Source organism: Diceros bicornis, chromosome 30 (genome assembly GCF_020826845.1).
Source record: "Diceros bicornis minor isolate mBicDic1 chromosome 30, mDicBic1.mat.cur, whole genome shotgun sequence".
Taxonomy (NCBI): domain Eukaryota; kingdom Metazoa; phylum Chordata; class Mammalia; order Perissodactyla; family Rhinocerotidae; genus Diceros; species Diceros bicornis.
In genome coordinates this window covers 1,117,705-1,132,333 of record NC_080769.1, presented here as the reverse complement: position 1 = coordinate 1,132,333, position 14,629 = coordinate 1,117,705, and positions in this window count along the sequence as shown.

Sequence of the window (14,629 nt, the reverse complement as noted above, 5' to 3'; positions counted from 1 at the left end):
AAGCACATTCTCATTCAACGATGCAAGTTACTACGTAGGAACAAGTTTGTATAGGTATTTCAAAGATGCCCAGAACTGAGCTAAACTTGGTATGTGTCCAACTCCTAGAAATAACTTCATGCCCCATCTCCCTTACTTCCAGCTAGTAAGGATCACATAATTCCTAACAAAGTTTTGACACAGATTCCCAATTCGGGCATTCAGAACATATAGCACGTTGCTGTAAGCAAGCACATTCTCATTCAAAGTTGCAAGTTACTATGTAGGAACAAGTTTGTATAGGTATTTCAAAGATGCCCAGAACTGAGCTAAACGTTGTATGTCTCCAACTGCTAGAAATAACTTCATGCCCCATCTCACTTACTTCCAGCTAGTAAGGATCACATAATTCCTAACAAAGTTTTGACACAGATTCCCTTTTCGGGCATTCAGAGCATATAGCACGTTGCTGTAAGCAAGCACATTCTCATTCAAAGTTGCAAGTTACTATGTAGGAACAAGTTTGTATAGGTATTTCAAAGATGCCCAGAACTGAGCTAAACTTGGCATGTGTCCAACTCCGAGAAATAACTGCATGCCCCATCTCCCTTACTTCCAGCTAGTAAGGATCACATAATTCCTAACAAAGTTTTGACACAGATTCCCAATTCGGGCATTCAGAACATATAGCAAGTTGCTGTAAGCAAGCACATTCTCATTCAAAGTTGCAAGTTACTATGTAGGAACTAGTTTGTATAGGTATTTCAAAGATGCCCAGAACTGAGCTAAAAGTTGTATGTCTCCAACTCCTAGAAATAACTTCATGCCCCATCTCACTTACTTCCAGCTAGTAAGGATCACATAATTCCTAACAAAGTTTTGACACAGATTCCCTTTTCGGGCATTCAGAGCATATAGCACGTTGCTGTAAGCAAGCACATTCTCATTCAAAGTTGCAAGTTACTATGTAGGAACAAGTTTGTATAGGTATTTCAAAGATGCCCAGAACTGTGCTAAACTTAGCATGTGTCCAACTCCTAGAAATACCTTCATGCCCCAACTCCCTTACTTCCAGCTAGTAAGGATCACATAATTCCTAACAAATTTTGACACAGATTCCCAATTCTGGCATTCAGAACATATAGCACGTTGCTGTAAGCAAGCACATTCTCATTAAAAGATGCAAGTTACTATGTAGGAACAAGTTTGTATAGGTATTTCAAAGATGCCCAGAACTGAGCTAAACTTGGTATGTGTCCAACTCCTAGAAATAACTTCATGCCCCATCTCCCTTACTTCCAGCTAGTAAGGATCACATTATTCCTAACAAAGTTTTGACACAGATTCCCAAATCGGGCATTCAGAACATATAGCACGTTGCTGTAAGCAAGCACATTCTCATTCAAAGATGCAAGTTACTACGTAGGAACAAGTTTGTATAGGTATTTCAAAGATGCCCAGATCAGAGCTAAACTTGGTATGTGTCCAACTCCTAGAAATAACTTCATGCCCCATCTCCCTTACTTCCAGCTAGTAAGGATCACATAATTCCTAACAAAGATTTCACACATATTCCCAATTCGGGCATTCAGAACATATAGCACGTTGCTGTAAGCAAGCACATTCTCATTCAAAGATGCAAGTTGCTATGTAGGAACAAGTTTGTATAGGTATTTCAAAGATGCCCAGAACTGAGCTAAACTTGGTATGTGTCCAACTCCTAGAAATAACTTCATGCGCCATCTCCCTTATTTCCAGCTAGTAAGGATCACATAATTCCTAACAAAGTTTTGACACAGATTCCCAATTCGGGCATTCAGAACATATAGCACGTTGCTGCAAGCAAGCACATTCTCATTCAAAGTTGCAAGTTACTATGTAGGAACAAGTTTGTATAGGTATTTCAAAGATGCCCAGAACTGAGCTAAACTTGGTATGTCTCCAACTCCTAGAAATAACTTCATTCCCCATCTCCCTTACTTCCAGCTAGTAAGGATCACATAATTCCTAACAAAGTTTTGACACAGATTCCCAATTCGGGCATTCAGAACATATAGCACGTTGCTGTAAGCAAGCACATTCTCATTCAAAGTTGCAAGTTACTATGTAGGAACAAGTTTGTATAGGTATTTCAAAGATGCCCAGAACTGAGCTAAACTTGGTATGTCTCCAACTGCTAGAAATACCTTCATGCCCCAACTCCCTTACTTCCATTTAGTAAGGATCACATAATTTCTAACAAAATTTTGACACAGATTCCCTATTCGGGCATTCAGAACATATAGCACGTTGCTGTAAGCAAGCACATTCTCATTCAAAGTTGCAAGTTACTATGTAGGAACAAGTTTGTATAGGTATTTCAAAGATGCCCAGAACTGAGCTAAACGTTGTATGTCTCCAACTCCTAGAAATATCTTCATGCCCCATCTCACTTACTTCCAGCAAGTAAGAATCACATAATTCCTAACAAATTTTGACACAGATTCCCAATTCGGGCATTCAGAGCATATAGCACGTTGCTGTAAGCAAGCACATTCTCATTCAAAGTTTCAAGTTAATATGTAGGAACAAGTTTGTATAGGTATTTCAAAGATGCCCAGAACTGTGCTGATCTTGGTATGTGTCCAACTCCTAGAAATACCTTCATGCCCCAACTCCCTTACTTCCAGCTAGTAAGGATCACATAATTCCTAACAATGATTTGACACAGTTTCCCAAATCGGGCATTCAGAACATATAGCACGTTGCTGTAAGCAAGCACATTCTCATTCAACGATGCAAGTTACTACGTAGGAACAAGTTTGTATAGGTATTTCAAAGATGCCCAGAACTGAGCTAAACGTGGTATGTCTCCAACTCCTAGAAATAACATCATGCCCCATCTCCCTTACTTCCAGCTAGTAAGGATCACATAATTCCTAACAAAGTTTTGACACAGATTCCCAATTCGGGCATTCAGAACATATAGCACGTTGCTGTAAGGAAGCACATTCTCATTCAAAGTTGCAAGTTACTATGTAGGAACAAGTTTGTATAGGTATTTCAAAGATGCCCAGAACTGAGCTAAACGTTGTATGTCTCCAACTCCTAGAAATAACTTCATGCCCCATCTCACTTACTTCCAGCTAGTAAGGATCACATAATTCCTAACAAAGTTTTGACACAGATTCCCTTTTCGGGCATTCAGAGTATATAGCGCGTTGCTGTAAGCAAGCACATTCTCATTCAAAGTTGCAAGTTACTATGTAGGAACAAGTTTGTATAGGTATTTCAAAGATGCCCAGAACTGAGCTAAACTTGGTATGTCTCCAACTCCTAGAAATACCTTCATGCCCCATCTCCCTTACTTCCAGCTAGTAAGGATCAAATAATTCCTAACAAAGTTTTGACACAGATTCCCAATTCGGGCATTCAGAACATATAGCACGTTGCTGTAAGCAAGCACATTCTCATTAAAAGATGCAAGTTACTATGTAGGAACAAGTTTCTATAGGTATTTCAAAGATGCCCAGAACTGAGCTAAACTTGGTATGTCTCCAACTCCTAGAAATAACTTCATGCCCCATCTCCCTTACTTCCAGCTAGTATGGATCACATAATTCCTAACAAAGTTTTGACACAGATTCCCAATTCGGGCATTCAGAACATATAGCACGTTGCTGTAAGCAAGCACATTCTCATTCAAAGTTGCAAGTTACTATGTAGTAACAAGTTTGCATAGGTATTTCAAAGATGCCCAGAACTGTGCTAAACTTGGTATGTGTCCAACTCCTAGAAATACCTTCATGCCCCAACTCCCTTACTTCCTTCTAGTAAGGATCACATAATTTCTAACAAAGTTTTGACACAGATTCCCTATTCGGGCATTCAGAAGATATAGCACGTTGCTGTAAGCAAGCACATTCTCATTCAAAGTTGCAAGTTACTATGTAGGAACAAGTTTGTATAGGTATTTCAAAGATGCCCAGAACTGAGCTAAACGTTGTATGACTCCAACTCCTAGAAATAACTTCATGCTCCATCTCACTTACATCCAGCTAGTAAGGATCACATAATTCCTAACAAAGTTTTGACACATATTCCCAATTCGGGCATTCAGAACATATAGCACGTTGCTGCAAGCAAGCACATTCTCATTCAAAGTTGCAAGTTACTATGTAGGAACAAGTTTGTATAGGTATTTCAAAGATGCCCAGAACTGAGCTAAACTTGGTATGTGTCCAACTCCTAGAAATAACTTCATGCCCCATCTCCCTTACTTCCTGCTAGTAAGGATCACATAATTCCTAACAAAATTTTGACACAGATTCCCAATTGGGGCATTCAGAACATATAGCACGTTGCTGTAAGCAAGCACATTCTCATTCAAAGTTGCAAGTTACTATGTAAGAACAAGTTTGTATAGGTATTTCAAAGATGCCCAGAACTGAGCTAAACTTGGTATGTGTCCAACTCCTAGAAATAACTTCATGCCCCATCTCCCTTACTTCCAGCTAGTAAGGATCACATAATTCCTAACAAAGTTTTGACACAGATTCCCAATTCGGGCATTCAGAACATATAGCACGTTGCTGTAAGCAAGCACATTCTCATTCAAAGTTGCAAGTTACTATGTAGGAACAAGTTTGTATAGGTATTTCAAAGATGCCCAGAACTGAGCTAAACATGCTATGTGTCCAACTCCTAGAATTACCTTCATGCCCCATCTCCCTTACTTCCAGCTCGTAAGGATCACATAATTCCTAACAAATTTTGACACAGATTCCCAATTCGGGCATTCAGAACATATAGCAAGTTGCTGTAAGCAAGCACATTCTCATTCAAAGATGCAAGTTATTATGTAGGAACAAGTTTGTATAGGTATTTCAAAGATGCCCAGAATTGAGCTAAACTTGGTATGTGTCCAACTCCTAGATATAACTTCATGCCCCATCTCACTTACTTCCAGCTAGTAAGGATCACATAATTCCTAACAAATTTTGACACAGATTCCGAATTCGGGCATTCAGAACATATAGCACGTTGCTGTAAGCAAGCAGATTCTCATTCAAAGTTGCAAGTTACTATGTAGGAACAAGTTTGTATAGGTATTTCAAAGATGCCCAGAACTGAGCTAAATTTGGTATGTGTCCAACTCCTAGAAATACCTTCATGCCCCATCTCCCTTACTTCCAGCTAGTAAGGATCACATAATTCCTAACAAAGTTTTGACACAGATTCCCAATTCGGGCATTCAGAACATATAGCACGTTGCTGTAAGCAACCACATTCTCATTCAAAGATGCAAGTTCCTATGTAGCAACAAGTTTGTATAGGTATTTCAAAGATGCCCAGAACTGAGCTAAACTTGGTATGTGTCCAACTCCTAGAAATAACTTCATGTCCCATCTCCCTTACTTCCAGCTAGTAAGGATCGCATAATTCCTAACAAATTTTGACACAGATTCCGAATTCGGGCATTCAGAACATATAGCACGTTGCTGTAAGCAAGCAGATTCTCATTCAAAGTTGCAAGTTACTATGTAGGAACAAGTTTGTATAGGTATTTCAAAGATGCCCAGAACTGAGCTAAACTTGGTATGTGTCCAACTCCTAGAAATAACTTCATGCCCCATCTCCCTTACTTCCAGCTAGTAAGGATCACATAATTCCTAACAAAGTTTTGACACAGATTCCCAATTCGGGCATTCAGAACATATAGCACGTTGCTGTAAGCAAGCAGATTCTCATTCAAAGATGCAAGTTACTATGTAGATACAAGTTTGTATAGGTATTTCAAAGATGCCCAGAACTGAGCTAAACGTGGTATGTCTCCAACTCCTAGAAATAACTTCATGCCCCATCTCCCTTACTTCCAGCTAGTAAGGATGACATAATTCCTAACAAAGTTTTGACACAGATTCCCAATTCGGGCATTCAGAACATATAGCACGTTGCTGTAAGCAAGCACATTCTCATTCAAAGTTGCAAGTTACTATGTAGGAACAAGTCTGTATAGGTATTTCAAAGATGCCCAGAACTGAGCTAAACTTGGTATGTGTCTAACTCCTAGAAATAACTTCATGCCCCATCTCCCTTACTTCCAGCTAGTAAGGATCACATAATTCCTAACAAAGTTTTGACACAGATTCCCAATTCGGGCATTCAGAATATATAGCACGTTGCTGTAAGCAAGCACATTCTCATTCAAAGTTGCAAGTTACTATGTAGGAACAAGTTTGTATAGGTATTTCAAAGATGCCCAGAACTGAGCTAAACTTGGTATGTGTCCAACTCCTAGAAATAACTTCATGCCCCATCTCCCTTACTTCCAGCTAGTAAGGATCACATAATTTCTAACAAAGTTTTGACACAGATTCCCTTTTCGGGCATTCAGAGCATATAGCACGTTGCTGTAAGCAAGCACATTCTCATTCAAAGTTGCAAGTTACTATGTAGGAACAAGTTTGTATAGGTATTTCTAAGATGCCCAGAACTGTGCTAAACTTGGTTTGTGTCCAACTCCTAGAAATACCTTCATGCCCCAACTCCCTTACTTCCAGCTAGTAAGGATCACATAATTCCTAACAAATTTTGACACAGATTCCCAATTCGGGCATTCAGAACATATAGCACGTTGCTGTAAGCAAGCACATTCTCAATCAAAGTTGCAAGTTACTATGTAGGAACAAGTTTGTATAGGTATTTCAAAGATGCCCAGAACTGAGCTAAACTTGGTAGGTGTCCAACTCCTAGAAATATCTTCATGCCCCATCTCCTTACTTCCAGCTAGTAAGGATCACATAATTCCTAACAAGTTTTGACACAGATTCCCAATTCGGGCATTCAGAACATATAGCACGTTGCTGTAAGCAAGCACATTCTCATTCAAAGTTGCAAGTTACTATGTAGGAACAAGTTTGTATAGGTATTTCTAAGATGCCCAGACCTGTGCTAAACTTGGTTTGTGTCCAACTCCTAGAAATACCTTCATACCCCAACTCCCTTACTTCCAGCTAGTAAGGATCACATAATTCCTAACAAATTTTGACACAGATTCCCAATTCGGGCATTCAGAACATATAGCACGTTGCTGTAAGCAAGCACATTCTCATTCAAAGTTGCAAGTTACTATGTAGGAACAAGTTTGTATAGGTATTTCAAAGATGCCCAGAACTGAGCTAAACTTGGTATGTCTCCAACTCCTAGAAATAACTTCATGCCCCATCTCCCTTACTTCCAGCTTGTAAGGATCACATAATTCCTAACAAAGTTTTTGACACAGATTCCCAATTCGGGCATTCAGAACATATAGCACGTTGCTGTAAGCAAGCACATTCTCATTCAAAGTTGCAATTACTATGTAGGAACAAGTTTGTATAGGTATTTCAAAGATGCCCAGAACTGAGCTAAACTTGGTATGTGTCCAAGTCCTAGAAATACCTTCATGCCCCAACTCCCTTACTTCCATCTAGCAAGGTTCACATAATTTCTAACAAAGTTTTGACACAGATTCCCTATTCGGGCATTCAGAACATATAGCACGTTGCTGTAAGCAAGCACATTCTCAATCAAAGTTGCAAGTTACTATGTAGGAACAAGTTTGTATAGGTATTTCAAAGATGCCCAGAACTGAGCTAAACTTGGTAGGTGTCCAACTGCTAGAAATAACTTCATGCCCCATCTCCCTTACTTCCAGCTAGTAAGGATCACATAATTCCTAACAAAGTTTTGACACAGATTCCCAATTCGGGCATTCAGCACATATAGCACGTTGCTGTAAGCAAGCACATTCTCATTCAAAGTTGCAAGTTACTATGTAGGAACAAGTTTGTATAGGTATTTCAAAGATGCCCAGAACTGAGCTAAACTTGGTAGGTGTCCAACTGCTAGAAATAACTTCATGCCCCATCTCCCTTACTTCCAGCTAGTAAGGATCACATAATTCCTAACAAAGTTTTGACACAGATTCCCAATTCGGGCATTCAGCACATATAGCACATTGCTGTAAGCAAGCACATTCTCATTCAAAGTTGCAAGTTACTATGTAGGAACAAGTTTGTATAGGTATTTCAAAGATGCCCAGAACTGAGCTAAACGTTGTATGTCTCCAACTCCTAGAAATAACTTCATGCCCCATCTCACTTACTTCCAGCTAGTAAGGATCACATAATTCCTAACAAAGTTTTGACACAGATTCCCTTTTCGGGGATTCAGAGCATATAGCACGTTGCTGTAAGCAAGCACATTCTCATTCAAAGTTGCAAGTTACTATGTAGGAACAAGTTTGTATAGGTATTTCAAAGATGCCCAGAACTGAGCTAAACGTTGTATGACTTCAACTCCTAGAAATACTTCATGCTCCATCTCACTTACATCCAGCTAGTAAGGATCACATAATTCCTAACAAAGTTTTGACACATATTCCCAATTCGGGCATTCAGAACATATAGCACGTTGATGTAAGCAAGCACATTCTCATTCAAAGTTGCAAGTTACTATGTAGGAAGAAGTTTGTATAGGTATTTCTAAGATGCCCAGAACTGTGCTAAACTTGGTTTGTGTCCAACTCCTAGAAATACCTTCATGCCCCAACTCCCTTACTTCCAGCTAGTAAGGATCACATAATTCCTAAAAAATTTTGACACAGATTCCCAATTCGGGCATTCAGAACATATAGCACGTTGCTGTAAGCAAGCACATTCTCATTCAAAGTTGCAAGTTAATATGTAGGAACAAGTTTGTATAGGTATTTCAAAGATGCCCAGAACTGAGCTAAACTTGGTATATGTCCAACTCCTAGAAATAACTTCATGCCCCATCTTCCTTACATCCAGCTAGTAAGGATCACATAATTCCTAACAAAGATTTCACACATATTCCCAATTCCGGCATTCAGAACATATAGCACGTTGCTGTAAGCAAGCACATTCTCATTCAAAGATGCAAGTTACTATGTAGGAACAAATTTGTATAGGTATTTCAAAGATGCCCAGAACTGAGCTAAACTTGGTATGTGTCCAACTCCTTGAAATAACTTCATGCCCCATCTCCCTTACTTCCAGCTAGTAAGGATCACATAATTCCTAACAAAGTTTTGACACAGATTCCCAATTCGGGCATTCAGAACATATAGCACGTTGCTGCAAGCAAGCACGTTCTCATTCAAAGATGCAAGTTACTATGTAGGAACAAGTTTGTACAGGTATTTCAAAGATGCCCAGAACTGAGCTAAACTTGGTATGTCTCCAACTCCTAGAAATAACTTCATGCCCCATCTCCCTTACTTCCAGCTAGTAAGGATCACATAATTCCTAACAAAGTTTTGACACAGATTCCCAATTCGGGCATTCAGAACATATAGCACGTTGCTGCAAGCAAGCACATTCTCATTCAAATTTGCAAGTTATTATGTAGGAACAAGTTTGTATAGGTATTTCAAAGATGCCCAGAACTGAGCTAAACTTGCTATGTGTCCAACTCCTAGAAATACCTTCATGCCCCAACTCCCTTACTTCCAGCTAGTAAGGATGACATAATTCCTAACAAAGTTTTGACACAGATTCCCAATTCGGACATTCAGAACATATAGCACGTTGCTGTAAGCAAGCACATTCTCATTCAAAGTTGCAAGTTACTATGTAGGAACAAGTTTGTATAGATATTTCAAAGATGCCCAGAACTGTGCTAAACTTGGTTTGTGTCCAACTCCTAGAAATACCTTCATGCCCCAACTCCCTTACTTCCATCTAGTAAGGATCACATAATTTCTAACAAAATTTTGACACAGATTCCCTATTCGGGCATTCAGAAGATATAGCACGTTGCTGTAAGCAAGCACATTCTCATTCAAAGTTGCAAGTTACTATGTAGGAACAAGTTTGTATAGGTATTTCAAAGATGCCCAGAACTGAGCTAAACTTGGTATGTGTCCAACTTCTAGAAATAACTTCATGCCCCATCTCCCTTGCTTCCAGCTAGTAAGGATCACATAATTCCTAACTAATTTTGACACAGATTCCGAATTCGGGCATTCAGAACATATAGCACGTTGCTGTAAGCAAGCAGATTCTCATTCAAAGTTGCAAGTTACTATGTAGGAACAAGTTTGTATAGGTATTTCAAAGATGCCCAGAACTGAGCTAAACTTGGTATGTGTCCAACTCCTAGAAATAACTTCATGCCCCATCTCCCTTGCTTCCAGCTAGTAAGGATCACATAATTCCTAACAAATTTTGACACAGATTCCGAATTCGGGCATTCAGAACATATAGCACGTTGCTGTAAGCAAGCAGATTCTCATTCAAAGTTGCAAGTTACTATGTAGGAACAAGTTTGTATAGGTATTTCAAAGATGCCCAGAACTGAGCTAAACTTGGTATGTGTCCAACTCCTAGAAATAACTTCATGCCCCATCTCCCTTACTTCCAGCTAGTAAGGATCACATAATTCCTAACAAAGTTTTGACACAGATTCCCAATTCGGGCATTCAGAACATATAGCACGTTGCTGTAAGCAAGCACATTCTCATTCAAAGTTGCAAGTTACTATGTAGGAACAAGTTTGTATAGGAATTTCAAAGATGCCCAGAACTGAGCTAAACGTTGTATGTCTCCAACTCCTAGAAATAACTTCATGCCCCATCTCCCTTACTTCCAGCTAGTAAGGATCACATAATTCCTAACAAAGTTTTGACACAGATTCCCTTTTCGGGCATTCAGAGCATATAGCACGTTGCTGTAAGAAGGCACATTCTCATTCAAAGTTGCAAGTTACTATGTAGGAACAAGTTTGTATAGGTATTTCTAAGATGCCCAGAACTGTGCTAAACTTGGTTTGTGTCCAACTCCTAGAAATAACTTCATGCCCCATCTCCCTTACTTCCAGCTAGTAAGGATCACATGATTCCTAACAAAGTTTTGACACAGATTCCCAATTCGGGCATTCAGAACATATAGCACGTTGCTGCAAGCAAGCACATTCTCATTCAAAGTTGCAAGTTACTATGTAGGAACAAGTTTGTATAGGTATTTCAAAGAGGCCCAGAACTGAGCTAAACTTGCTATGTGTCCAACTCCTAGAATTACCTTCATGCCCCATCTCCCTTACTTCCAGCTCGTAAGGATCACATAATTCCTAACAAATTTTGACACAGATTCCCAATTCGGGCATTCAGAACATATAGCAAGTTGCTGTAAGCAAGCACATTCTCATTCAAAGTTGCAAGTTAATATGTAGGAACAAGTTTGTATAGGTATTTCAAAGATGCCCAGAATTGAGCTAAACTTGGTATGTGTCCAACTCCTAGATATAACTTCATGCCCCATCTCACTTACTTCCAGCTAGTAAGGATCACATAATTCCTAACAAATTTTGACACAGATTCCCAATTCGGGCATTCAGAACATATAGCACGTTGCTGTAAGCAAGCAGATTCTCATTCAAAGTTGCAAGTTACTATGTAGGAACAAGTTTGTATAGGTATTTCAAAGATGCCCAGAACTGAGCTAAATTTGGTATGTGTCCAACTCCTAGAAATACCTTCATGCCCCATCTCCCTTACTTCCAGCTAGTAAGGATCACATAATTCCTAACAAAGTTTTGACACAGATTCCCAATTCGGGCATTCAGAACATATAGCACGTTGCTGTAAGCAAGCACATTCTCATTCAAAGATGCAAGTTCCTATGTAGCAACAAGTTTGTATAGGTATTTCAAAGATGCCCAGAACTGAGCTAAACTTGGTATGTGTCCAACTCCTAGAAATAACTTCATGCCCCATCTCCCTTACTTCCAGCTAGTAAGGATCACATAATTCCTAACAAATTTTGACACAGATTCCGAATTCGGGCATTCAGAACATATAGCACGTTGCTGTAAGCAAGCAGATTCTCATTCAAAGTTGCAAGTTACTATGTAGGAACAAGTTTGTATAGGTATTTCAAAGATGCCCAGAACTGAGCTAAACTTGGTATGTGTCCAACTCCTAGAAATAACTTCATGCCCCATCTCCCTTACTTCCAGCTAGTAAGGATCACATAATTCCTAACAAAGTTTTGACACAGATACCCAATTCGGGCATTCAGAACATATAGCACGTTGCTGTAAGCAAGCAGATTCTCATTCAAAGATGCAAGTTACTATGTAGATACAAGTTTGTATAGGTATTTCAAAGATGCCCAGAACTGAGATAAACGTGGTATGTCTCCAACTCCTAGAAATAACTTCATGCCCCATCTCCCTTACTTCCAGCTAGTAAGGATGACATAATTCCTAACAAAGTTTTGACACAGATTCCCAATTCGGGCATTCAGAACATATAGCACGTTGCTGTAAGCAAGCACATTCTCATTCAAAGTTGCAAGTTACTATGTAGGAACAAGTTTGTATAGGTATTTCAAAGATGCCCAGAACTGAGCTAAACTTGGTATGTGTCCAACTCCTAGAAATAACTTCATGCCCCATCTCCCTTACTTCCAGCTAGTAAGGATCACATAATTCCTAACAAAGTTTTGACACAGATTCCCAATTCGGGCATTCAGAATATATAGCACGTTGCTGTAAGCAAGCACATTCTCATTCAAAGTTGCAAGTTACTATGTAGGAACAAGTTTGTATAGGTATTTCAAAGATGCCCAGAACTGAGCTAAACTTGGTATGTCTCCAACTCCTAGAAATAACTTCATGCCCCATCTCCCATACTTCCAGCTAGTAAGGATCACATAATTCCTAACAAAGTTTTGACACAGATTCCCTTTTCGGGCATTCAGAGCATATAGCACGTTGCTGTAAGCAAGCACATTCTCAATCAAAGTTGCAAGTTACTATGTAGGAACAAGTTTGTATAGGTATTTCAAAGATGCCCACAACTGAGCTAAACTTGGTAGGTGTCCGACTCCTAGAAATATCTTCATGCCCCATCTCCTTACTTCCAGCTAGTAAGGATCACATAATTCCTAACAAGTTTTGACACAGATTCCCAATTCGGGCATTCAGAACATATAGCACGTTGCTGTAAGCAAGCACATTCTCATTCAAAGTTGCAAGTTACTATGTAGGAACAAGTTTGTATAGGTATTTCTAAGATGCCCAGACCTGTGCTAAACTTGGTTTGTGTCCAACTCCTAGAAATACCTTCATACCCCAACTCCCTTACTTCCAGCTAGTAAGGATCACATAATTCCTAACAAATTTTGACACAGATTCCCAATTCGGGCATTCAGAACATATAGCACGTTGCTGTAAGCAAGCACATTCTCATTCAAAGTTGCAAGTTACTATGTAGGAACAAGTTTGTATAGGTATTTCAAAGATGCCCAGAACTGAGCTAAACTTGGTATGTCTCCAACTCCTAGAAATAACTTCATGCCCCATCTCCCTTACTTCCAGCTTGTAAGGATCACATAATTCCTAACAAAGTTTTTGACACAGATTCCCAATTCGGGCATTCAGAACATATAGCACGTTGCTGTAAGCAAGCACATTCTCATTCAAAGTTGCAATTACTATGTAGGAACAAGTTTGTACAGGTATTTCAAAGATGCCCAGAACTGAGCTAAACTTGGTATGTGTCCAAGTCCTAGAAATACCTTCATGCCCCAACTCCCTTACTTCCATCTAGCAAGGATCACATAATTTCTAACAAAGTTTTGACACAGATTCCCTATTCGGGCATTCAGAGCATATAGCACGTTGCTGTAAGCAAGCAGATTCTCATTCAAAGTTGCAAGTTACTATGTAGGAACAAGTTTGTATAGGTATTTCAAAGATGCCCAGAACTGAGCTAAACTTGGTATGTGTCCAACTCCAAGAAATAACTTCATGCCCCATCTCCCTTACTTCCAGCTAGTAAGGATCACATAATTCCTAACAAAGTTTTCACACAGATTCCCAATTCGGGCATTCAGAATATATAGCACGTTGCTGTAAGCAAGCACATTCTCATTCAAAGATGCAAGTTACTATGTAGGAACAAGTTTGTATAGGTATTTCAAAGATGCCCAGAACTGAGCTAAACGTGGTATGTCTCCAACTCCTAGAAATAACTTCATGCCCCATCTACCTTACTTCCAGCTAGTAAGGATGACATAATTCCTAACAAAGATTTGACACAGATTCCCAATTGGGGCATTCAGAACATATAGCACGTTGCTGTAAGCAAGCACATTCTCAATCAAAGTTGCAAGTTACTATGTAGGAACAAGTTTGTATAGGTATTTCAAAGATGCCCAGAACTGAGCTAAACTTGGTAGGTGTCCAACTGCTAGAAATAACTTCATGCCCCATCTCCCTTACTTCCAGCTAGTAAGGATCACATAATTCCTAACAAAGTTTTGACACAGATTCTCAATTCGGGCATTCAGCACATATAGCACGTTGCTGTAAGCAAGCACATTCTCATTCAAAGTTGCAAGTTACTATGTAGGAACAAGTTTGTATAGGTATTTCAAAGATGCCCAGAACTGAGCTAAACTTGGTAGGTGTCCAACTGCTAGAAATAACTTCATGCCCCATCTCCCTTACTTCCAGCTAGTAAGGATCACATAATTCCTAACAAAGTTTTGACACAGATTCAAAATTCGGACATTCAGCACATATAGCACGTTGCTGTAAGCAAGCACATTCTCATTCAAAGTTGCAAGTTACTATGTAGGAACAAGTTTGTATAGGT